This window comes from Sus scrofa, chromosome 11 (genome assembly GCF_000003025.6).
Source record: "Sus scrofa isolate TJ Tabasco breed Duroc chromosome 11, Sscrofa11.1, whole genome shotgun sequence".
NCBI classification, from domain to species: Eukaryota; Metazoa; Chordata; class Mammalia; order Artiodactyla; family Suidae; genus Sus; species Sus scrofa.
The window spans coordinates 16743953-16770117 of record NC_010453.5 but is presented as its reverse complement, the minus strand read 5'-3'; the positions used below and the strand labels follow the sequence as shown (position 1 = coordinate 16770117).

The following is a 26165-nucleotide window of genomic DNA, read 5'->3' as shown; positions in this document are numbered from 1 at the left end:
CAGGGCTCTCGCCCAGGTCGATTCCAAAGCCTTTGCTAGAGACCTACCCACCCTGTCAATCTGTATATCTGTATCTCTCTCTACCTATGCTGGTCCATAGATAGATGGAGAGAGAGAGAAGCCACACGGCCCATCCCCCCCAGGGCCATCTTGATTCCAGATCTCATATCTGTGTTTACAGAATTTTGAATCCCAACTTTTCATTTGAAAACTGTTCTCGCCATACTTCCACTCCTTCAGAGGTAGGCCAGCAGGTGTTACTGAGATAAACAAGAAGAAAACACCCTTCTGGGAGTTCCAGTCGTGGTGCAGTGGTTGACGAATCCGACTGGGAACCATGAGGTTGCGGGTTCGGTCCCTGCCCTTGCTCAGTGGGTTAACGATCCGGCGTTGCCATGAGCTGTGGTGTAGCTCACAGACGCAGCTCGGATCCCGTGTTGCTGTGGCTCTGGCGTAGACCGGTGGCTACAGCTCCGATTCGACCCCTAGCCTGGGAACCTCCATATGCCGCGGGAGTGGCCCAAAGAAATAGTAAAAAGACAAAAAAAAAACCCAAAGAAAAGAAAACACCCTTCTGATCTCTGCAGCTAGCCAGGGAGAAATCACAGTGATAGCCTTTGGCCTTGGGTAGAAGGCGGAGGAGGGTCAGCCCACACATTGGTCTCTTAACTTGCGTTGCTGCCTCAAAACCCATTGGTGGTGTGGAGCTGTGATGGGAGCTCTGCTACAGGTCCCGCCACGCTACAGTGTCCACAATCACACATGGTTACAAAAACAGCCTGGGTGCGATAAGAGATGTGTGTTTTCTTTCTGAACATCGAAAAACTTCTTAGAGTTTCTGTACTGGTCTGCTAGGGCTCCTTTCCCTAGACTAGAAAGTGGCCTAAACAACAGATTAATTTCCTCATAATTCTGGAGGCTAGAGGTTCAAGTTTAAGGTACCACTATGGCCAGTTTCTAGTGAAAGCGCTTCTCCCTCTGTCCTCATATTGTGTATGTGGAGAGGGAGGGGGAGAGAAAGAGAAACAAGCTCTCTGGTGTCCCTTCCTAAAGGGCACTGATCCCATGAGAAGGGTCCCACCCCCATAACCTCCTCTAAACCTAATTATCTCCCAAAGGCCCCTCCTCCAAATACCATCACGATAGTGGGTTAGGGCTTCAACATACCCATTTGGGAAGAGACGCAATTCAGTCCACAGTAAATCTTAAGTAAAAAGATTTTAAAAATCTTGGGGGGAATCTGTTTCTTACAGATCCCTGCTCCACATCACGAGATGACCAAACTTTTCCTATAAGTTCAAAGAGGAACTCCTTTAAGTTTTGCAGATCCTGTGGTCTGTGGGGTAGTGCATGTTAGAATAAAGTGTCCACATGATTTTAAGAAATACATTTAACCACAGGTTAACATATCATAACCACAAGTTAAAAAATACTAAAAAGCTGGAGTTCCCCTCGTGGCTCAGTGGTTACTGAATCCGACTAAGAACCATGAGTTGCAGGTTTGATCCCTGGCCTCGATCACTGTTTAAGGGTCCAGCATTGCCCTGAGCTGTGGGGTAGGTCACAGGTGCAGCCCAGATCCCCCGTTGCTAAGGCTGTGATGTAGGCCAGTGGCTACAGCTTCAATTGGACCCCTAGCCTAGGAACCTCCAAAAGCCGCAGGAATGGCTCTAAAAAGAAAAAATATATATATTAAAAAGCAATGTTGAAGAAAATGAACTCCCTCCCCCCAGGAAGTGCGTTGGACAAGGAGTCAGAGCGGTCGCACTGGGGCAGAAAGATGCTGTTAGGAGGAGAAGCGGGGTCCGGGCTCCCAGCCCAGGGGCAGCCCAGTGCTGTAAAGAACAGACACCCTGGAGTCAGCCTCCTGCAGAAAATCCTCACTCCACCTGCCTTTTGACAGCTCAAGTCCCCTGGCATCAGCTGCGGGGTGACAAAGAGGTCTGGGAGCCCCCCGCCCCATCAGGAAGGCCAGGTGGGAGTGGGATTTGCCTGTGGTGTGGATGCCGCCCAGGCCCCAGCCCACCTTTTCCCTGGAAGCTCTCTGAGCCCCTTTGGGAAGGGGTGTGGGGGTGCCTACCTGTGGTGCCGGGAGGCCTCCGGAGCCCTGCCCGCCAACCACCTGCCTCCTCTCTCAAAGGGTCACTGCCAGGGGAGGCTGGGCACTGGCTGTGGATGGTGTCCGGAGGTGTTGCTGCGCTTGGAGCCCAAACTCAAGGAGCTGAAGGGTCAAAGGAACATTGCACTCCCTGCTTCTTATTTCCAGGCTCAGAAAGCACCTGAGCAAGTTCTGTTAGGAAGTGCACGTGACAAGTGACTGGGCGCTGACACACGTCTGGTTGGAGGTTAATGACCAGTTGGCACCCTGGGTTCCTCTTCACTCCAGGTTCCTCCACTGGCACCTCTGACCCCTGCTTGGCTCGGACAAACCTGAGCCAAGGGCAGCAGGTGGCCACCCAGCCCGGAAGGGATCGGCTCATCACACACTATCTGCTCCCTCCCTCAGCCTCCGCCACACCCCTCCCAGCTCTGTGGAGTCTCCTGCTTCTCTTGGATGCAGGTGCTCGGAAGGTTTTCCACATCTGGGAGTTGACCAGGGACATGAGAAGGGATGCAGATGTAGTGCAATTGCCATGGGAAAAGCCAGGGGGGAGCCCTCTTTGCCAGCGGGCCCAGGTGTGTGAGGCTAAGGCTGGCATGTTTGTTTCATTTTTAATCAGTGAATTTTTCTGAGATTCAAAGGGAAGGGAGATAAACACGACACCTCACTGGAGAAGGTGCACTACACGTGACTGCCGCCTTCCGGTGAAGCCACCTGTCCCTGTGGGCTTAAGGGCAGCTCGCTGTCCTGGTGTGTTCTCATGTACCCCCACTGGGCTGGCCAGACTGTGGCCTTAATCTGCGACTGCCTCAGGAAGGGTTCCCTGGAGAACAGCCGGCTTGCTGGGTCCTCAGAGGTGCCATGAAATGAGCTGGCAACCACACCCCTGCCTCCTGAGCCCCTGGGGGCAGCACGAGAACTGGCCTTGAGGTCTTAAGCTTCCGGGCTCCACCCACATTTCCAAAAGGCCTGCTCCCAGGTCTCGGGTGCCTGGCCAGGATGCTGACGCAGTGTTCCCCTGTGATCTTCCCTCAGTGCCACCCCAGCATGACCCAAAGCCACGTGGCTGTGAGGAGCGGGCGAGGGACTGAAAGGGGGGTGTTATCAGAGGGCCCGGGAGTGCTTCCTACAGGCCAAGCCCTAGAACCTGGGACGGGAAGGCCACTTCCTTCCTTGCCCTCCAGTCCCACCTCACTGTGCACCCAGTGCTGGTGACATGGAAGGAGGATGGACTGGGTTGAATAGTGCCCCCCTCCCCAAATCTATGTCCTCCTGAAACCTCCAAATGTCACCTTCTTTGGAAATGGGGTCTTTGTAGACATCACTAGTTACATGGAGGTGAGGTCGTGCTGGGTTAGGGTGGGCCCCTCATCCAGCGAGGTGACTGTGTAAGAAAGCCGCGTGAAGACACAGGGAAGGAGGCCCTGGCAGGATGGAGGCAGAAGCTGGAGCCACCAGCTATGAGCCAAGGGCAGCTCTGACCAACAGAAGCCAGGAGACAGGCTTGGCACCACTCCTCCCTTGGGGTTTCCAGGAGGAACTCGCCCTGCTGACACTTTGAATTTGGACTTTCAGTCTCTACACCCAAGAGGATCAACTTCTGCTGTCAGAAGCTACCCTATGGCAGTACTTTGTTAGAGCAGCCTCAGGAAATTAACACAGAGGGAAGGAAAGGAGGTTTTGTTTTTGTTTTTTGTTTGTTGGAGCTTATTATATGATGTCACATTGGGGGCACTCACATCCATCACCTCCTTTAATTTTCAAAACTCTGAAGGGTGGATCTTACTATTCTCATTTGAATGATAAGAAACTTACAATTAAATAGGTTGTCCTGGGTCATTACGCTAGAAAGCGAGAAAGCAAGTTCTCTTTGTCCTGTGCCTTTGCACATTAGAGCCTGGGGAGTGAACAAGTTAATATAATAAACCATCCCTTGCTGGTAAATCCATTTTGCGAGTGCATGTGTCTTATGAGGGAGACCATCTACACACAGTCCCCGGATTGGGACCCCACCAGTGGTATTTTAATGTCTAAGCAGATGGGAAGATGTCCCATGGCAGAGCAGATGGGGAGAAGGACCCTTGGCACCCATAAAGCACACCATGTCCATTTGCAGGTAAACTCAATGGGACTCTCCATGCTGTTGCTCATGACACCCAGAAATCACTGTGACAAGCCATTTCCAAGATATTACAACATCCGTCAGAGTCAAGGGCAAGGCCAAATATGACCAAGGTGATGCTGAGGAGGAACCTCAGTGTTGCTCACAATGTTTGTCTAGGAGAAGCCTAAAGTTACCCAATGGGAAGGATGGATTGCCAGATGAGGGTAGACCAGAAACCCAGTACGACTGCACTCCTTGTGGGAAGAGGGGGCTTTGGACGTAGAGAAGAGACAAGCTGGGGGAGGCGCCACATGAAATGGAAGCAGAGATTGGAGATACGATGTCCCAAGGAGCACTAGGGGTCACCAGAACCCGGGAGAGGAAGGATTCTTCCCTGGAGCGTTCAGATGGAACACGGCCCGACCAGCACCTTGACTGTAAACTTCCAGTCCCTGAACTACGACAGAACAAATGTCTGTTATTTTAATTACCCAGCTTGTGGTAGAGTTGATCCTCACTATTTGTAGCTTCGGTGTTTGCAGGTTTACCTGCTCCCTCCAGTGCATTTGGAAGCCCCAAATCAACAGAGCTTTTGTGGTCACTCATGGATACACACAGCAGAGAAAAACTGAGTCACCAAACACGCATGTTTCTAGCAAAGGCTGAACCAGACACTGCTCCCTTCTGGTTTCAGGTCTCAGACTACAAACAAGTGTCCTCTCAACCAACTATTGAGTGCTATGGTTTTGTGTTTTTGCTTTTTTTTTCTTGCAGGTTGTGTACATTTTATTGGTGGTTCTGCCATTTAAAATGTCCCAAGCATGGTGGGAACTGCTGTCCAGTGTTCTTGAGCCCAAGAAGGCTGTGATGTGCCTTAGGGAGAAAATACTTGCCTTAGATAAGATTTCTTCAGGCACGAGTTATAGTGCCATTAGCCAGGAGTTCAATGGGAATGAATCAGCAGTACATAGGAAATAAGGTGTCTTTAAACAGATTTAAACACACAAAAACAAGATGATGTATTTATAAGTTATGAAAATGAAAATATGGCCAGAGGCTCTCAGGAAATTAACCCTGCCTTTCCTCTAGAAACAATGGCTCAGTATTTGCTAATTGGGTGTTTGCAGAGACTTTATAAAGCAAAACTATGGCAAAGAACGGGAATTGATTGTACGATGTCAAAGCAGCCCCAGGAAACCAAAAAAGCCCCATTCTGCTACTTACCAAGAACACTGCAGGCCTCTTGGATGAGCTTAATGGTGATGACATCATCATAGACCGTATAGGTCATGAAGGCATCTTGCACGTCCACACGAGCTCTGAAAGATAAATCAAGATGCAATGAGAACACAGCAACTGGAGCTTGGCCCCGGGAATGTGTCCACCAACACAGCAAGGTACAGCAACACCACTCCTGGTCATAAGAAATGAAAAGCATTGGAGTGTGTGGGTGTCTGCTTTTCAAAGACACCTTCCCTGGACCCCAGTTTGGGCCAAGAGCTCCCTTCTCGAGTACCCACCATAGGCTAGGAGTTTTCCCAGCTTCAATCAAGAGTATTGATCTTACTTACCCCCTAGAATGGGCTCCTTGAGCATGACTCTTGTGACTTAGCTTTGAGGCCCCTGCAAACAGCACTGTGCTTGGCACGTGTTAAAAAACCTAATACACGGTAGTGAACTTAGAATTCCGTGACCATGGAGCCGCCTCTTCTGAAGCAGGGAGAGCAGCTCCCTGAGAATCTCATGGTTTTGCAATGTGTTCAGCTGGAGAGACTGATAGATTTTGGTCTTGTAACAGCTCGCCTGCCTGGTGAAGAGTCAGAAAGCTGGCACTCTTGGCTTGGTTTTTGTGTGAACCACGAAGTTGCAGTTGGCAATTCAGGGGGAAGGAGGCTGGTCAGGGAATTGTCCCATAAGAACGGGAGGTTCCACTGAAACTGAGGACTGGGTAGGCAAAGAAACAGGAGCCTCTGGACAGAGAGAATGCGCTTTGAGGCAGCAGAGAGCATGTCTGAAGAACAGAGAAGAGCACAGAGCATTTGAGTTCTCCCAGAAGTCATCACAGGATCTTGGAACTGGGAGAGAAGAGAAATTTCCTAATTGTCCAATCCCAGTCCTTCACAAGACTGTTTGCTTCTTAACAAGAAGCTCCCCTCTGCAGGGGAGTATATTCCATTTACAGACTGTTGTCTCTGATAGAAAGTTCTTCCTATTGTTGAGCTGAAACCTATTCTGGGCCCCAATCATACCTTCTATTTGTTGAGCATCTCCTTTGGGCCAGAGATGACAGATGTCTAATCATCCCCTGTACTGGTAAGGAAACTGGCGCCCAGAGAGGTTGAGGGTCTCGCCAGGATCACACAGTTGACAAGTGAAGGATCTGGGCTCTGAGCTCCGAAGCCCATGTGGCTCCTGCCTTTCGCTGCTGCAACTGACTTTAGTTCCGCCCTTGGGGGAAAGAGCAGACTGGGCTGGTCCCACCTCCAGATCCCAAGCCCTCTGTATTTGAAGATCCTTAGCCATTCCTAAATCTTTAAATTTTTCCAGGCTAAGCACTCCTTTCTTCTTCTGGAATTCATCTTCCTCACTGTAAGATGGGGCAATGACACCTGTCCTGCTTTTCCAACAGGAGCAGATGAGGGTAAAACAGGATGACCAAAGGGAAGGAGCTGGGGGAAACTGAGAAGCTCTGTCACAACTGCAAAGAGGGCGGTGACAGTACAGAGGACACGGAGGTGGCCTGGGGCCCTGGGGGTGACTCAGACTGGGAGGCTAAAGACTGTTCAGGCCGAGCCTGATGCAAATGAGCTCCAAGGGAAAACCCTCCCCCCCTTTGGCGTTTGGTTTCCTTATCTGTAAAGTAAAGGGAGTGGGCGATGAAATCCATGTTCCCCGGCCTTCCTCCTCCCCCTCCACACACTCACGGGGGATCCTTAGCCCCAGGAGCCCTGTCCCACAGTTGTGCATCACAGAACTAGAAGCTCCTCAAGGGCTTCCTGCAGTTTGTAAGATTTCCTGCTGGGTTCACATCTGTCCAGGAGGGGCCTCGAAGCCTCAGCATGTGCGGCTGTTCCAAAAAGGTGGACGAGGGGCCTGGGCAGATGGGGGATTGAAACCACCAGGGCTTCCTTAGGCAGGGAGCGCTCTGCCATGTGGCCAGAACCCTCCACCTCTTCCCCAGGGCACGTGGGCCTTTGTGCAAATGTGTGCCCTGCTTCTGTGCCTGTGACCATAGCAGAAACATGATGGGCAAGACCCAAGATCAAACTTGACGTGTTGTCATGGTTTGTCCTTAAAACCCCAGAAGGCTTATGTTGTCTCTACCACCTCTGGAAATGGAACAAACTCTGGCCTCCCCAGGCCTTTGGTGGGACCAACCCATTCATCCTTGTCTGGGCCTGGCAGCCTCCTCTTTCCTGTAGGCTGAGCTGATAATACTTGAGCCTCAACGATGGACATGGGTTCTATATAGGTTGCATGTTTCTGGAAAGAAAGCCAGACCTGCTCACACTGTTACGATTACAGAGACCGTCAGGCTTGTTTATCGACCCCCAAGATTTTGCAGAGAAGAGTCAGTGCACACCTGCACACAGTCATTTCACCTGCGTTAGTGAAACAACGTGGCGAACCAAGAATGTAAAAAATGAATCAGCCAGTTGATATCTTTCTAACGCGATGGCAAAGCCTCTGGTAAGAAGGGAAAGAGCACAAAATGGCCTAAAGAAAATACGTTGTCGAGAGCAGGGGTTGGAAAATCCACGAGTGTGGGAAACAAAGTAAGAGGTTGTGAAAAATGCCAACCACGTAGGTGGTCACAGAGACCCCTCTCCAGGAGATCTGGTGAGGCCAGTATTTAACTACAACCGTCAGCCCATTAAATGCATATTCCTCTTTAGTTCCAACGAGTGATATCCAAAATATCTGGGCAGGAAACCAGGGCCGGGTCCCTGTTCCAGGATAACTTGGGGAGCAAAATAAATGTACAGATTCCTGGGCCCTGGAGGTGGTGTCTGGAAACCCGTATTTTTTTGGAATAAGTTGTCTCGATGACTCCCCAGGTTTGGTGACCACTGCTCAGAAACACTTTCTAGGATTCAATCTGGCAAGGCAAAGGATTTCAAATTATAGATCCTGCATCGTTCAACATGACTAGGCTGATGTCACGGTTTCTAAGAGTCCGGAGTGAGCCGTAAAACCCACAGGAAAAATAAATAGCACTTGGTAGCAGGTTTCAGGCCAAGAGAATGGGGCTGCTTCTAACGCGTGGGAAATCATTGCCGCAAGAGTTCCCTTAGGGCAGGTGGGGAGTTCATGTAACAAAGCTGAGTGTCGCTGCGGGACCCCAGGTGGAGCTGGGGATGGAGAGGCCTGTCCTGGTCGCATGACCATCTGGTATTAGGAAGAAGCACCAGCCTGTCACTTGGGCCTGTCGCCAGCGGGCGCCCATAGCTCCCCAGGCTCTTGTGACAAGTCCAGACTTCTTGGGTTGACAGAGACAGTCTTCCCTTCTCTCCTCCAGCCTCTCCCATCCCCCAACTCCTCCAGCGCCTCAAGGTCCCAGCCACGCCGGTTCCTGGCCCCCCATCTTCCCACAAACCCTCCCTCTTCTGGAAGGGCCCACACTCCCTCTTTCCTGGCCAACTTTTTTTTTTCCATGATTTTTATTTTTCCATTATAGCTAGTTTACAGAGTTCTGTCAATTTTCTACTGTTACAGCAAAGAGATCCAGTCACACACACATTTGTTGCTCACGTTATCCTCCATCGTGTTCCATCACAAGTGACTAGATATAGTTCCCAGTGCTCTACAGCAGGTGCTCATTGCTCATCCACACCAAAGGCAATAGTTTGCCTCTCTTTGCCCAACTTCTGTTCCGTCGTCCCAGCTCAGCCTGAGACTGAGCTCAGAGCCTCCCCGTATTTATCCTTCTCAACCCGCTGCAAGGGAAAGCCTGGCTTTGGCTGTCCACATGCCCCCTAGACTAGAGTCCCCAAGGGCAGGGAAATGTCATTTGATCTCGCATCTCCAACATCTACTCTTGCGCCTGGCACACGATAGGGGGCTGATGGCTAGTCTTAGAGAATTTAGGAGACCCCAAACTTGATAGAGGCATACACGTCCACTGCATGTGAGTCAGGAGTCCCGGAAGCTAATCCTGGCTCTGCCAAGGTTCATCCAGATAACTCGAAACAAATCTCACTGTGCCTCCTTTTCATCGTTACAATGACAGTCCTGGTTCTGGTCGGTGTTTCCATGGAGATTTTGATGTACATCCCTCCCCTCTCCTGCCCTTTGCTGTCCCTGAGCCAACACAGGATGTGACTCGAGAGTTGCCGCTGCTTAAGCCAGCAGTTCTCAATCTGTGTTCCAAGGAACCCCTGGGGGTCCCTAAAATGCTTTGAGGACTCCACGAGGACAAAACCATTTTCATGATAAAAATCAAGACATTATTTGCCCTTTTCCCTGGCTGATGCTTGTGCTAACGGTGCAAAAGTATTGGTGGGTAAACTTCTGGTGCCTAAGCATGAAGAACCAGGGGTACTCAAAGGGACTAATTCGTCACTATATTCTTCACAGCTACACATTCATGGTTTTAAAAAAAAGAAAGATGCCAGCTTCACTTCAGATCATCCTTTATGATACAGTAAAGAAATGTCAGTATTACTAGATCTCGGCCCCGAAACCCATCTTCTGAACATGCAGCATGACACAGTGGGAAGTGCATGCACACAGAGCTTTGCTGTAGAGGGGTCCCTGCAAGGAAAAGCACTTTGACAATTGTTTTTCGGAGCTGAATCAGCCCCCCTTTTCACGGAATATCATTTCTACTTGAAAGACCCACTGACAGACGAATAACGGTTACTCAGACTTGGATATTTGGCAGACATTTTCTTTTAAAAAGAACAAAGTTAGCTTGTCATTTTGGGGAAAATAACTGACAGAATTTGTTGCCAATGATAAAACTCAAGCTTTCAAGTGAAAATTGGAAATTTGGAAAACTTGGATCTGCTACTGTGAACCAGCTCATTAGCTCCCCAATCCTAAGAGGCTTTGAGGAGAATGGCGGTGATAGTGACAAATGCGATTTTGCGGTTGCATAACCTGCTGCATCATGTCAGCCTTCATCACATCAGCATAACTCAGGGATCCAGGACTTTCCAAATGACTAATGCCTGACAGCACAGAACGAGGAGAAAAGATTTATTCCAAAGGGCAACATAGGCCACGGGACTCTGACGTTACGGAGTGCAAAAAGGTCATTGGTGTGGTTTCACTCTCAATATTGGAGCTGATCTTTGAGAAAGGACCACTTGGGGAGCTTTGCTGAGGTTTAAAAGGATCTCCACAATTATCTGAAAAGAGCATTAAAGTACTTTCTCCTAGATTTTCTTCGTGTAGTTCAACCAGAGCCACAGCTCACAACAGATAGGGTGCAGAAGAGAATATTTAGGTATCTTAGCAATTCAGACGTTAAAATGATTTTGCAAAAATCGAAAGAGTGACAGTTCGCTCTTGCAAGTTTTTAATCTGGACGATGCGCTTATTTTTCACAATGTTTCTGACATGTAATAGGTTTATTGTTATTTTTAGACGAATTAATAGCTACTTTTTAAAAGTTTCTCAGTTGCAAATTCTAAGATAGTAAATACCAATAAATGAACAAAAGCTCTTGGGGTTGTCAACAGTTTCTAAGAATAAAAAGGCTACCTAAGACCAGAATGTTTGAGAAGGTCTCACGTACACCCAGAGGGATCAGATGTGCTTGAGAAGCCAGTGAGGCTGAAGTTTCTGGGAAGGAACCAGCCCTGCCCAACCCTCTCTGGTTTGGAGCCAGCCTCAGCCTGGGGGCAGGGGAGGGGGACCCTGAAACCGTGCTGGTCCCAGGTGCCGGTGGGAGGGACTCAGGCCATCCAGCCCCCAGGGCCACTTCCCCGGGGAAGACTCAACAAGCATCCACACCTCAGCGTGACCCCAAAAAAGGCATCAAAGGAAAGGCCACACTTCCCTAACTGGGGACCACCTCATGCCAGAGGATTTGTGGGGTTGGAAAGGTGAGGGGAAGAGGGGTGTTGTCCTCCTGGGACTCGCCACCAGGAAAGAAGTGCGCCTTGACAAGAAACTGCTGAGACCATTGCAGAGGTACAGAGAGAAATCTGCCTAAGCGGCCCCTGAGAACACCACACAATAAAAAACACCCTTTAGCCGGCCACGTCGGAGGAACGTTCATTCTAGTCTCTTCGTGGGCAATGATCTTACGGAATCAATGTCATATGAACGGGCGAACCAAAAGCAGCTGATGAAGCGAGCAAAAGCATTACAGAAGAGGGTCAATAGTTAATAAGCAAACATTACCTTTGCATGTTTTATTATCTGTCACCTTTTAATTTTTTTCTTATTCTAGATAAGTGCTCCCTTTTGGAAGGAAATTTCTATGTGCAATTTTATATTCTCTTTGGAAGGAGGCTCTCCCAATGATAGAAGCATCAAGTCTTATGTTTCTACGCCTGTTAAATCTACCTTCCATATCTTCCCACTAGACAAAAATATTTCTCAAGTTTTATTTTCAGTCATCTTTATTAGAAAACCAATTTCTTACATATATGTATATATAATATCACGATATTACACGTGTATTTTTAAATTTTCTGAGCCCTTGAATATTCTGATAGGACCTTTTAGGAAGGAAGTCCCCCAGTCGGAATGTCCTAACCAGACTGATTTCTCTGGCCCTTCCAGTCCTGATGACAGCATTGGGGGCAGCCAGACAGAGCAGCAAACACATTCACGGCCAAAAAGGCAGGATGAGTTATCAGACGGGCAGCATTCCCTGATAAAAGTTAAAGAAATAGAAACTCTCAGGCTTTGGCTCCTTTTTACTTGGCTTTATTTATGGGGCAAGGAGGGAACTTGAAGGGTGTGGGTGCTCTCGCCTCTAAGGCCGGGGTGAAAGGCTTGGGAGTCCATGGAACGGAGGAGTTTAAAGGGAGGGGCCATGAAATGAGGGCCCATCCTCACTCGTTTCTGACTCAGTTTTTTAGTGTATTTGAAGGGCTGCGTTTCAAGAAGTCAGAATGTCGGGAGCGTGTCTTAGTTAGTGAGAAGAAAAGTCCGAGAATGTATAAAGACAGAGATTCCTGAAGTTTTAAGGTCAGAGAGCTCGTGCAGAGTCTAATGACCACCATGGACCCTCTTCCCAGAAAATACATGGAGACACATGCACACATTTTCATAGAGGATTTCGGAGGTTCTCAGACCCTCCCAAGCCCATCCACGACCCTCTGGCTAAGAACCCCTGACCCAGACAGAAGCTGTGTAACCCCATCCACCTCACCCTAAATGGACTGGTTTGGGCTTGGCAGCCACCACCCACCTGCTGTTCCTTATTCACCTCCCTTTGTACACACGCAAGTCCTCAGCCCTTCCCCCCTTCCCATTGTGTATTCAGTGGAGAAGACACGTCTGTCAATCACGGTGGCCCCACTCATAACCTCTCCCTAGGGACCCTACCCGCCAAAATCTGCCTGACTGGGTGCAGTATGGGCACCTGACCAAAGCTGGCCCATTGAATCCTGTCTTAGAGCATCTGGAATTGAGACACTGAGAAACCGAGCCAATCCGATGATGGGATCTCTCGAATCCAAAGGATGTTACAGCAAAGTTTGAAAATAGAAATGAAGAGACTTTCAGAGCAAGAGCCAGGAAAAGGGAGTCAATAGGAAGGGAGCTACAGAAATGGAGAAAGGCCTTCTGATCTGCCGTTTCCTCTGAGGTCTCGCTGCCCTTCCTGCCACTGAAGGTGTGAGTCCCCAGAATCCTTGGACCGACTCCTCTCAGCTTCTGCACAGAGAGAATCGCTGATCCTTGCAAGCAAAATCCTGGACTCGGTTCTGCAACCACCGTGCCAGACCCTTTGCCTATGTCCGTCCTCATAAGTGCACAAATGAGAACCTTTCTACCCCATTCACAAGAGACCGTCTGAGGCTCAGGAACCTCAGTCACCCACTGCAGTTAGAATAACATTTCACCTTCTTTCTGTCTCCTACTTACCTATATAGTCTGCTCCTTAGCTACTTGTCCACTTTCATCCCCTGCCAGCCTTTGGCTCATGGTCCTCCTCTGTCACACTGAATTTTCAGCTGGGTCTCAAATTCACCAAATTCAGTCCTACCTCAGGCCCTTTGCACTTGCTCTTCCCTCTGCTGGGAACACAGATACCTCCCTGACGCAAAGAAGGTTCCTTCCTGCCTTTCAACGCAAATAGGACCTTTGCAGAGAAGCCTTTTTCTGATCATTTCAGGGAACCTGGCATCTTCTCTCCTGGTCACTATCAAATAGCTTATACTTTTATAGCACTGAGCACAACCCGAAAGAATCTCATGTACTCATTTTGTCTACAGTCTGTCCCCCTGCAATGGAATACGCATTCTCACAGACAGACCCGTCCATCTATTTACTTCCTCACTGTTCCCAGTGCCGGGAATTCTGGTCAGCACACACCAGGAGCTAAATAAATACTCGCTGAGAAAATAAACTTACCCAAGTCAAACAGCTAGTAAATGATTTGGGCAAAAAGTCAAAGTTTATCTGACTCCAGGGGCCTTCTCTTTTGAAGCTATTAGTTGCTTCTCCTTGTTGAGTCTTGATAAACGTTTTAGCCAGGACGTTATGAACGAGTGGTTCATAATTAGAAATCTGTAAATCTTGGTTTTGTGAGAGGGAAATAAACAATGCAAAGGAGGTTGAACATCTGTTTCTGATTATTTCATAGAAAAAAGAATTTGTCATAAAGTCTGGAAACATACTTCATTTTACCCAATTGTTTCTTCTTAAAAATTGTTGAGGAATTGATGGAGTTTTCTTCTGCTAAAATCCTCTTTTAAAAGCACCAGGGAGCTTGTTATTTAAATGTAGCCCGAAGGAGATCTTTTTGCACACAAATAATCTTGCCTTAATTGCATTTTATAAGTTGAGTTTTCTGCATTAAAGATCTTTTTTTAAAATGAGTTCTAATACGATGTAATTTTTGTAGCCAGTTGGGCTTGTTATATAGGCTTTTTGCTTTTGGTTTCAAGATTCATTTCCAAAATGATCGCATAGGTGTCTAGTGCTCTAGATACAAACACATCCTTTGAGACTCAATTAAGCAGGGAAAAAAAAGCACTTCAAGATGAAAGAGGTGAAATCCAGTGACACATGCTCAGAATATGGCCCTGCCGGGTTCTCTGTCCATGGACAGGTTTCTGATGCCCTGGCACTTTTCTGCACCTCTTGTTCAAATGTCCTGATCACCTCAGCATTCTTCTGGACACCAGGGCTTGCCGTTCTTTGGGAATGCCATGGGAAGTGCCATTTCTTTTAGTGAGGTCACAGCAAGGATCCAAAACGGACGAAGCTTCTTCTATATACTTACATACCTACTTATGGGTTTTTGGTTTTTTTGGTTTTTTTTTTTTTGGTTGGGGGGTAGGTTGTGGGGATAGTTTTTTGTTTTGGGGGGATTAGGTTTGCAAAGATACGTTGACTATCGCAGTCAGTCAAGGTCTGGTCACCAGTCAGACCACATGTAGAGGAGGGAAAGAGGCCTTCTTTAAATAATGCCATTTAGCTGCCTGTTACAGGCAGACTAAACATCCTGTGGCTTCATCTGCATTGATGTCTAAGTGTTCCAGCTATTTCTGGTCCCTTCCAGTTCTTTCCAGAGCCCTGACCCCCTCCCTAGTCAGGAGAGACTCTTCTGGGCCACTAGCTAAGGCTCAAGGTCCTCACCAAGAGTTTGGATGATGCAAGATTTATCAGTCAAGAATCAATCAACTGGGAGTTCCCGTTGTGGCTCAGTGGAAACGAACCCGACTAGTATCCATGAGGATGCAGGTTCGATCCCTGGCCTCGCTCCGTGGGTTAAAGGACTTGGAAAATCACGGACATCCACTCCGATCACACAGCTTACATTTGTTCAGTGCTCGCCGCTGACCAGGCATTCCCCCCCCCGCCCCGTCTCATTCGTGTCCTGTCATTGAACACTTGCAACAACCCCTACAAGCTCAGCTGCTTTTAGTATCATTTTATGTGGAAGCTGATGCATCTGGGCTTTGACCCCAAGCCTTGTAGCTCTGGCGCCCCTGCTGCAGCCCAGCACGGCTTCCTAGGGACGTGTAGCCACTTCCAGAGCCTTCTGAGAGGGCAAACAGCCCCTGCCCCAGGTGGCTTCCCCGCGCCCCCCCCCCCCCCCGGCAATGTCCAGCCAAGGGCCTCTGCGCTCATCACCTCTCTCCCTCCTCCTGGGACTGACCACACACTGGGAGGGGCGGCTGACCCTCTGGCAGGCGGAGGGGCCATGGCTGTGGAGGAATTGCTCCTGTCCAGTTGTCGGCAGAGCCAATGATGCCCGTTTCCTGTCTGGAAGGGGCCTTTGGCACTAGTCCCTAAGTCCCAGGTAACGTGTCTGCAGATTACAAATCCATCCAGGCAAAACGGATTATTTGATTCATAAGCCTCCAGTGCTTCTCACTGTACCAGGCCTTCCACAGGCGCTCAGGAGCACGTGTTTAAAGAGATCCCCTCTCTCTTCATCCGAGACTCGGCATGAAGGGGAAGACTCATTGCCTTGCCAGCCACTCTTGCATCCTCCAGGTGGTATAGCCTATTAGAAAGAGGAGCCTTTGCAGTCACTGGCTTGGGTGCAAGTCCCAGCCCTGGGCCTCTGCCTTGTGGCTGTCAGCAAGGTCCTCTCTGGGCCTCAGTTTCCTTCTGGGTGAAACCAGACAAAACCCTGCCTTGCGGTGTTCTCACTGGGCTTAGTGAGATCACTACCAAAGGGCTTGGGCCCAAAGCAAGTGTTTCTTCTGAGACTGTTCCTTTCCTTCCTCTTCTTACCCCACACCTTACAATGAAAGAAGCATTTAAAAAATAGTCTTATGGTGTTTAAATGGTTCTTTCCAAGGCAACTTAGGGAGGCAGAAAAGAAGCACTTCAAGATTCTGACAGTGCATCTGGTGCTGGTGCCCACTTGCTGTGCAGTTTTGGGCAAGTCCCCTAACCTCTCTGGGCCTTAGTTTCCTCACCTGTAAAAATGAGGGGATCTGGGCTCACCAGATCAAGCATTCTCCGACCATAATGAGACAGCCTTCCTCCTCGAAATACTCGGCAATGAATATGCTTTGCCTGTGTGAGGCCAGAGCTCCTTTTCCCTGCCCGAACACGTGACAGTCTAAATCACCCCGGGGGTGCTGGGGAAATGGCCTGGGCTGCCTTTGCCTAGATGAGGAGGTCTGGGTACACTCGTGTGGGAGGTTGTCTGCTGTGACGGGGTCAGAGGAGCTGAGGCCGTGGGGCCCCGTGGGCTCCTCCTCCATTCAGCCTCCCGCTTACCCGTGTCCTCACTCGCAGCTCTAACGACTTGGTCTGTAACATGCGGGAGAGGAAAGTCTGCACTGAGCATTTGCCGTTGCTTGGTGCACTAAGTTGCTTAGTGTATTTCAGTCGCTAAGTTGCACCGAAGCATTTTAAGATTACAAAAGCAATGAAAGCACATAGGAATTAGGAAAAAGCCAGTGATTCAGCATTTTGTCTTTCTAATTACAATTACTATCCAATTACTATGAATAATAATTTTGGTTTTTTTTTCATTTGTGTAGTTTATCCAATGGCTACGTAAGTGTACACCTTGTTTGGGAGAGAATTTTGTTTGTTTTTACTTACACAACCTGTCATAAAACTTGACAGGTTTGCTTCGTGACTTTTGCAAGCATCCCAATAATGGTGCATATGTCTTTTGCCATCCCATTTGTCTGTTGATTTGCTTTCGAACATTCTAAGGCAATTTTTTGTTTCATCATTTATAAGTGTAGGGCTATACTGCCTATTTTTACCTATATACGCATATACGTTGTATGTGTTTCTAAGGGAATCCATTCTCAAGAATCAATTTTCAAGAATGAAATTACACTGTCAAGAGCTTTCCCCATTCCCATAGCTTTTGGTACGTGGTATCAAATTGCTTTCCAAAAGGGCTGCACTAACTGACAGTGCCATCAGCCATTACCCGTTTTGCTGCATGGTAACCAGAATTGGTTATTATCTACATTTTTTTGGAGATTTAATAGGCAAAGCAGCACTTCATTGTTTGCATTTGCATGTTCTTGATTAACCGGGGAAGCTAATCATTTTTCCATATTTTTAAATTCCTCCCTCTTCACGGGACCAGGAAATTTCTGAGACCCCTTCAACGCCACCCACTACCATTTTAAGGCTGGGGGCTTCTAAGAAAGCCGAGGGACAGCGTTAAATGCGAAGAATCAGATGGGGGACTCTACGGAGATGTAAATCCCCACGCTGAGGGTTTCCCAGACGGAGGCAGAGAGGAAAAGCTATAAGAGTTATCCAGGGAACACCTACGGGCGGATTCTGGCTGAACTTACAGGCTTAGGTGTCCCCTCCTCTGTGGGTTCTTGGCAGTTCCATTTATGTGCCATGGAAACAATGCCCTTGCTTTCTCTTCCACGATTAAACAGAGCAAATGAGAACTCACACATGAAACAAAAGATAGAATAATATTGGTAGTATTCCCAGGGGAACCCTGTTTTGAGGTTGGTTTTAGGAATTGAGACTCAAGACTTCCTTAAAGACAGATATGATACCACAGGCTTTTTTCTGTATTTACTTGATACGTTCAAGAACTTGTATTTGGAGTGCCCACTGTGGTTCACTAGGTTAAGAATCCAGCTACAGCAGCTCTGGTTGCTGCAGGGGCGCGGGTTCAAATCCCCGGCCCGGCTCAGTGGGTTAAGGCTCTGGCACCATAAGTCACAGCTATAGCTGAGATTCCATCCCCTGCCCAGGAGCTTCCATGGGCAGCCGTAAAGAACAAACCAAACTTGACATGCTCTCCCCACTAACAGCCAAGTGGTTTAACCCAGAAGTTAGTAAAAACCTTGTAACCTTCAAAACACTAGAGCCTTTACCAGTTGGAACAGTCTGTTTTGCCTTTAATGTACTTACTTTAGTTTTTCCCAGGTCTCTTCACCAAATTTCTCTATCACCAGAGATTGCAGACAGGTGTTGATGAATCCATACTAGAAACACAGAACAAAGGAGACCTGTGGATAAGGAAGCGTGCAACTCCCAGGCTCAGACACCTGAGTGCTTGCTTTTAGGAAACGTGCAATTGCATCCTCTTGAGGAAACGAACTCTCCCTGTTCCCTGTTTCTGATGAGTTTCCTGTGCTCATTCCCAAATTAGGGAAAAGTCACTTCCAGAGAGCAAACACGTGAGCAAAAATTGAACTCGGATTAGAACTTGAATGAGGCCGATGCCACCAGGAAGGACAGGGCTCTACACCCCAGCAGCTCTTTGCTGGGGACAGGATGTGCGTCCTCTCTGGCTCCCCACCTCCACGCCGCCTGCGCCCCTTCCTTCATCTTCCCCTGGCTCTCCCTGTCCTCGAGTGTGACCCATTGACAACACCGCACTCTGGCCTGGCATTCAAAGCCCACTCTCGAGCCGTCTTAATTTTTTTTTTAATTTTATGGCCACACCCGTGGCATATGGAAGTTTCCTGGCCAGGGATGGAACCCGAAATGCAGCTGTGACCCAGGCTGCAGCTGCAGCAACACTGGATCCTTTGACCCACTGTGCTGGCTGGGGATCAAAGCCACATCTTCACAGCGATCAAGCTGCTGCTGTGGAGATGCAGTCGGATTCTTGACCCACTGCACCGGGGTGGGCACTCCTGTAACTGTCTTAATTTACATTCTATTATTGCCTGTTCCTCCAGCCTCAGGCTTACTCAAAGTGCCTCCCACCCTCCCCCAAACAGAGGGCACCTCTCGGATGTCTTGCCCCCTTTTGCTCAGTCACCTGTGGCAAATCTCGTCTCCACGGCCAGCTTGTCTCTGAGACGGTTCCCACTCCCTGTGCCAGACACCGGCTGGCCTTCCCTGTGTCCTAGGCTCACCACTCAACCACTGTGTGTCCATATTACCATGGGATTGTCTTGTTAAAGTATCATATGCACACACACAAGGCCTAGCTAGCTAGCTAGCTTTCCATCAACACAGCACAGGAAATGCATGTGTGTACATGGATACATACATATATGCTATTTCTCCCCACCCCTTCGCTAAATTACAAACTCCTTGGGATCAGGAAGTAGATATAATTTATCTATTTCAACTAAAGTGCCAGGACAGTCCCTGGCACATAGGATGTATTTAATAGATACTTATTGAATAAAAGAGAATCGAAGCTTCAAGTCTAAACTCAAGAAAATCATTAAGTACCTTTTAAAGGCAGTTAAAATCAATCCAACATTGACAAAGACAGCCACCGTTCACCCTACAAATCTTTGCAAAAAGAGTGCCAGTTCCAATGAAAAACAACACGCCTAAGCCTCCTACTGTGTGACAATGGGAACCCAGGACAAAGGAACCCAGCCATCTGCCACTTGGTTATAACCACGCAGGGTAATGGAACTGGGTTTGATGACTTAGGGTCAGTCCAGCCCTTGGCAATCAACAGCCCCCCAAGCTGGTGGTGTAGCTAATCACTGGGGAGCCGAGTGTATGGTTCAGAGAAGAGCCCCTCACCCTCTGCTGGTTATAAACACACCTTTTTCCTGGGCACTGAAATCAGGGGGACTTCCTCTGGCCCCAGAGAGAGCAAAAAGGGGCTGGTTCCGCATAATTTGTCCAAAGTGTGTCTTAGGTCTTTGTATTGACGTCTCATGGACAAGATGCTCTGTGAGGCGCACTCCTTGTACCTTTGAGGGCCCAGGTGCAACGGGTGAGAATGACCACCAGCACCCATGGTTTCCAACACTTGGGAACTAGCCCTGGCAACTAGTCAGATCATCAAGCAGGTGGGCACCCTTCTTGGCGGGTGGCACCCAAAGATTTGGGGAGATACTCGAGGAGTAACTATGGCACCCAGAGAAACATCAGCATTCAAAAGAAGCAATGTTTCTACTTAATGTCCAAAAAGAGGAAGGTTTAGCTAAGTCTTCTGTAAAGACGACTCCACAGCCCACATCCAGTTCTGCTTTCTGGGCCCCCCATCTGTTGGGAGGGATGGAGTTTGGGATGGGGGGGTGGCTAAGAGAAATGGCTTGGGCTCTAGAGCCAGAGGGGTTTCTATCTCTATGCTTTGCAGCTGTGTGGCTTTGGGTAAGTTACCTAACCTCTCTGAACTCAGTCTACTCACAAGATAAACAAAAGAGTAACGCTCACTCTTGGAGGACCGTTGTTGGGGTTAATGGTTCTGGAGTCAGACTGAGGGTTTGACGGCCAACCCCACATCTTACCAGCTGTTTGACCCCAGCCCTTCACCAAAGCTCACTGGTCTTACTAATTGTTTCATCTGGGGAATGGTGATGAGAATGGACCTCTCCTCGCAGGGTTGTCGCAAGGATTAAACGGGCTCATAGGTAAGAGACGCTTGGCGCTGAGCAAGTGCTCAGGAGAGGACAGCCGTTCTCAGATAATAATTGTCATGATGTAGCTGCCGGGCATGGGGGCCAAGGGGAGTCAGGACAGAGGACGCTGAAAGCCGCTTACCATGTTGCCACCGAGGTATCTTCAGTCCGGTCTGCTCCCAGCGGTTCAGGAGAAGCCCAGGTATCTGCCGAAGCCTGTCCTGTAGAGATGGGGCGGCCCCCGGGGAAATCAGAGCCGATCCTCATTCACCAAGGGAGTGAACAGGAAGGCTGCCCTTCCCACCCTGGCCGAGGGCTCGGGACCTGCTACCAGGCGCATCCCCAAGGCTGACCCTGAAGGTCTCCCGGAGGGGCCACCCGCACGGAGCCCGCAGACCTGGAGCCAGAAGACCTCTGAGCATCTGGGAGGCGGCCCTCGCTACCTTCGGTGGGAGGAGGCTTGGAGGGCGAGCACAGCCTCATCACGTCGGTCCCTGGGGCTTGCGGGCCCTTCCTCCTCCTGCCTCGCACGGCAGATGCGGAAACTCCCTGGGCTCCTCCCCCACGCAGCTCGTCCTCACTGAGGTGGGCACAGGCTCTGGAGGAAGCTGCCAGCCCTGGATCGGCTCAGGTGCGAGGCCAGGACGCCTGAGCCATGAAGGCTTCGGCCAAGTCGTTCCTCCTTTCGAGGGAGAGACTGTTGGTCACCGACCTGCGTGAGGGCACCGAGACGACGAGCCCCGAGGGTGTGGGCTGGGCTCCCCGAAGACCCGTCAAGGCCCTGGAGCACTCCCAGAACCTGAACTTGACCTCGAGGACACCCCTGGGATCCTGCTGGAGGATGGCCTCGTAGATGAGAGATCTTTTTAATTCTTCAATTAACCCTATTGGAGGCAGTCCAGGAAAGGCCTGTCTGGACCTGAGCCTGACTACAGAACGTTATAAAGCGAAATTCCCTGGTGCCTTGAAGCCTTATCCTCCCCCTCCCCCATCTCGGCTCCATTTCAGGCTCTGGAAGCCTCTTTGCTAGAGGCCCAGCTCCCGAGGGCTGGGATCAGAGGCCAGCCACTAGCCACGTCTAGTGAATGTTGCCTGCAGTTGTGCCAACAGACATACCAGCTCTAATGTAAAACCACTGTCTCCAAATCAAGGGGTTAGGTAAGCCCTCCGGGCTGCAGTGCTCTGCGGAGGTACTGGGCCGCCACAGGGGTGTGACTCATGGGCAAGGCAGCATCTCTCGGAGGCAGAGGCGGTCCCCCGCCGCGAATTCCCCAACAGCTGACAGCCCTTCTGAAAGTACAAAGCGCCTTTGTCTTTGCATCCCCAGCCTCCAGCACTTAGAGAAAATCTCCAGACACGGTGAACTGGGCACTACTTTGCTGCCCCCATCAGATCCCTCTTCTGTCTTGCCCCCCACCCCCACCCCAACCCCAGCATCTCCCTGGAGAAAGCCCTCCTTCCTCCCCACCCACTGAGCTCCCCGTCTGTTAGCTCCCGTCTTATTTGCGCTGCCCTTTCCACGGACAGACCTAATACTCAAGAGGCTGGGGCTTGTTGAAACTCCCTGTGACACAGAGATTGTGCTTCTTCTTGAGAGCCGGCCTCTCTCTCTGCTGTTTCTGTGTGGAAGGAACATGTGTTCAGGAGAAGGAGCAAAAAAAAAAAAAAATTGCTCTGGAATAGGTGATTTCCATAATTATGCTTCCCAAGCCTTGTGCCACCATTCAGCTGACAGCCTCCTTTCTCCCCTGCCAAGCGGGCTTGCTCTGGCTCGCTCTTACAGCACCCCCCACCCCCAAACCGGCCCCCACCCCTGCTTTTGCAAACGCACCCGTACGCTCACACTTCACAATAAGTAAATGGTTAAAAAAAAAAAAAAATCTCCATTTTCTTTCTCATGCAGCAGATGGCAGGTCTCAGGAACTTGGTGGAAATGAGGCTTTCTGATTTTCTAATAAATTTCGGCATCTCGCACAAAAAGCACAAGCTCATTTTGATTCTGATGTTAAGTACCATATGGCATCTCATTCGCGAGCTGTGGCAGCTTCGTCCTCGGGGTAACAAGGAAGGGGGGATCTTTCCTAGAACAAGGGCTTGAGCTGGTAGGGACCAATTGGATTCCTCGGTGAATGCCATTTGATAATAATATTGTATATGGCAATGGAGCAATTATCTCTCTTTCATGGTATGTGTTAATTTTCGCTGCCAGTTTTCCTAATTACCACTGCCACCCAAAGGACGACTTTCTGTAAATACTCTGTAAACATTTGAAAAGACATAGGCCGCGTGAGCACCAAGACAAACGTCCTTGGATTTTGAAACTGTCTGGAAAATTGGCTGACGTTTTATATGTTTTTCCACTGCGCAGACAGCCTGCTGAGAACGTGCAGTATGTGGAAACTCCCTCCTTCTCTTCCGTGCCATGAGGGGCCTCCTTCCTGAGGTTTGGGTTCTGAGGGCCATTTCTCACGGCTACCTCCTCTTTTTTGGGGAGGGGGGCTTGCAGCGTGAAGCCGCTTGATGCGGGATATGAGTTCCCCCAAACCAGGGTTTGAACCTGGGCTGCAGCAGTTTCAGTGCCGAATCCTAACCATTAGACCACCAGGGAACTCCCTCTCTACTACTTCTTTTGATCTTCAGTGGGCAGGTCCATGACCTTCGACAAAGGTCTGCAGCTCTGTAACCCCATGGAAAAGAGAGAACATCTCCATTACGACAGAAGGTTCCTCTGCGCCCCTTCTCTGCCCACCCTACCGCCCCCAACCAATGCTATTCCCATGACGTGCGCTAGAGATTAGTTTTGCTCGCTCTTGAACTTCATATGAGTTGAATTGGAGAGGATGTTTCTCTTCCGTGTCTGGCTTCGGAGCGTTTGACTCCTGTTTGGTGCATGAAGAGTTCGGGGCTCACCCCCACGTTAGACGTGGGCCTGTGACGACGCAGCCTCATTCGAGGCGCCGTCAAGGATACATCCTGAGATCCCACAAGGCAGCCTTTCGTCTCTTGTGGTCTGTGTCCGATGTGCAGTGAGAACCTCATGTGACGAGGGGGGCAGGAGTCTCAGAGGAAGGTTCCTGGGGTCCGTCTCTATAGATTGAGGAAAGAAATGGGGGGGTATGTGCCAGGATCCAGTATCTGGAAAGAAAACTTTCTCTGATAAAACCCAACTGCTACTAGTTTTATTTGCTTGCTTTTGAACTCCTGGGACCATAGTGGCCATACTCTGGGTGGGAGCCCCAGGCTACCTCGGCTCCCTACCAGGGCCACCAAGAGGGATGTGGCCAAACCCCTAGCCTCCCAGAGACCCTTTGAATAAAAAATGTCCCCCACCAGGGGCCTGCCCAGTACCTGAAATTCTCATCACTTTTGGCTCCAGCTTTGAAAACTCTGCCAAAATGAAAACAGCATGTATTTCCCGGGCTAAGGGAATCAGCTAGTATGCACTGGGCTTTCAAAGAGGCAAAGAGCCACAGAAGAGAGAAACTGATGGGCGTGCATCTGAGAGATGTGTCAATACAGTCCCAGGGGCCAAGCACCTTTCGGAGAGGCAAGCTCGCGGGAGATGGAGGCGGAGGCCCTGAGCGCCAGAGGCGATGAGGTTCAGCTTTACTCGGTGAAGGGGTGGTGCCCTGACGGCTGGCCCTTCACCCTTGCTGGGAAAATACCTCACTGAAAGGAGGCGGCTTAGATCAAAATGGCTTGGCTCGAGGCAGCGCTGTGTGCATGTAGGTCTCATTCAAGCCTGTTTTCATGATTTGGACTTTAGTCCAGGGAAACAACAGGATCACGCACTAGTAAGAATCCTCAGGAAAAAATGTCCAGAAAACAAATCCGTTGATCTTCCAAATGATCGGTCCGGGCTGGCTGTACTCTGTCATGCTAGCTGTGACAATAACAGCTCACTGCCACCAAGCCTGGCACCAGGCACTGTCGGACGGACCACACGAAAGGACGGCTCTTGCGGGTCAGAGATGGCTGGAGAGCGGTCATTTCATTTGGTTCCACTGAACACGAAGGCATCCTCACCGCAATCCTCAAACGTGGGATTGGGAAGATGACACCACCGAGGCACAGAGAAGTTCAGGCTCCCCAAATAGTCGCTAGTAGAGCTGGTATTGAAACTCAGCCTCCAAGGAAAAATGAAAACAATGAGCAATAACCCCGCTCTCTTTTCTGGAAGAAGCTTAGGCCCATCTTGGAGTCAGGTGATGTTAGTTTTAATTTCTTTTTCCAGCAAAGTCAAGACGCCGCCTCATTCAGGCCCGCTTTCTCTCACGCATCACGCTCGCTGGTACATGACGTTTTACTTAGTATGTGGAATTGGGGCAACGTTGTGGGGGGAAAAGAACTGGAAAATGGGCTCTGAATGTGGAACGCTGGGTCTTTTGAGTTCAAACCAGAGCCTTCCCCTTCGGTGGGAGACCCCCGCTGCTCCCCGAGACCCCTTGCTCGCTGGCAATGTTATGAGCGCCGCTCAGAGAGAGGACGCATCTCCTCCCCCTTTTCCTTTGAATTTCAAGCCTTCTCTGAGCCAGAAAGGGAAGCAGTGTAATTGTTGGGTTTGAAGCGCCACCGTGTGGCCAAAGGACCACATGACCATAGGCTTCGGAGACGAGTAAGAAATTCCTCCCTCTGAGGAAGGCCTCTTCGTGGAGCTTTGAAGGCCCGCAAATCCTGATCGGGGAGGGACGCAGCTCAGAGGACATTAGCCGCCTGACCTCTAAGTGCTGGGTACTCCCACCGGGAGGGACCTCCACCTCACTGCCCCCTAGGCCTCCACGCAGCGCCTTGGGAACTGCCTCTCCCCGTGGCTTCCAACCCCATCACTGCAGTGGCAGCTCAGCTTTAGGCCCCTGGACCCGCCCTCTCTCCTGCGCTCTACACACAGATGGCTAATCTCCCACTGGGCTCTAATAGAAAGATCTAAGTTAATTTATACAAATAGAACTTTTGATTTCACTTCCCACCCCAACCCTCCTGCTGGCCAACTCAGCTTAATCATCCATGGTGGTACCTCCGGTTTCCTTGGGCCAAAACCCCCAAGCTGCGTGTCCACTTCAGGGCAAGCCTAAGTACCTGTAAGCCCCACTCCAGAGCTGCGGAAACCCAAGCATCTTGAACCACCCCTTCCCCGCCCAGGCTCCAGCCACTGCCATCATTTGTCTGGGCCACTGAGCAGCAAACCTAGGGTTTCGCAAGCGTTCCTTCCGACCCCTACAGGTCAACCACCGCCCACCCGACAGCCAGAATCATCTTTCAGAGACTGAATCGGATGAGGTCAGGCTCACACTCAGAAACCCCCAGGGACCAGCCAGCATGTTCCCTTCTGCATCCCCAGGGTCACCCGATGGCCTTCAAGTTGACTCCTTCCTTTCCTGGCTCTTTCCCTCGTCTGGAGTAACCCCTCACTCACAGGTCCCTCTGTTCCAGGACCACCACCTCTGAGAAGCTCTCCTGACCAAAGCCCCACCCCCGCTGCTCCTCTAGCCCTTTCTCTATTTTGTTTGATAGCATCCGTCATTCCCTGGCACTTTATCACACTTAAACACAC

The 26165-nt window shown here is 49.8% G+C and overlaps 1 long non-coding RNA gene across 1 annotated transcript; it reads right to left on the bottom strand.

The window, feature by feature from the left end:
• On the bottom strand, window positions 1649-25951 carry LOC110255806. Its single transcript, XR_002336661.1, has 3 exons — window positions 20757-25951; window positions 18204-18277; window positions 1649-5524 (listed from the first exon to the last, which is right to left on the bottom strand). It is a non-coding gene; the product is annotated as an uncharacterized LOC110255806 (long non-coding RNA).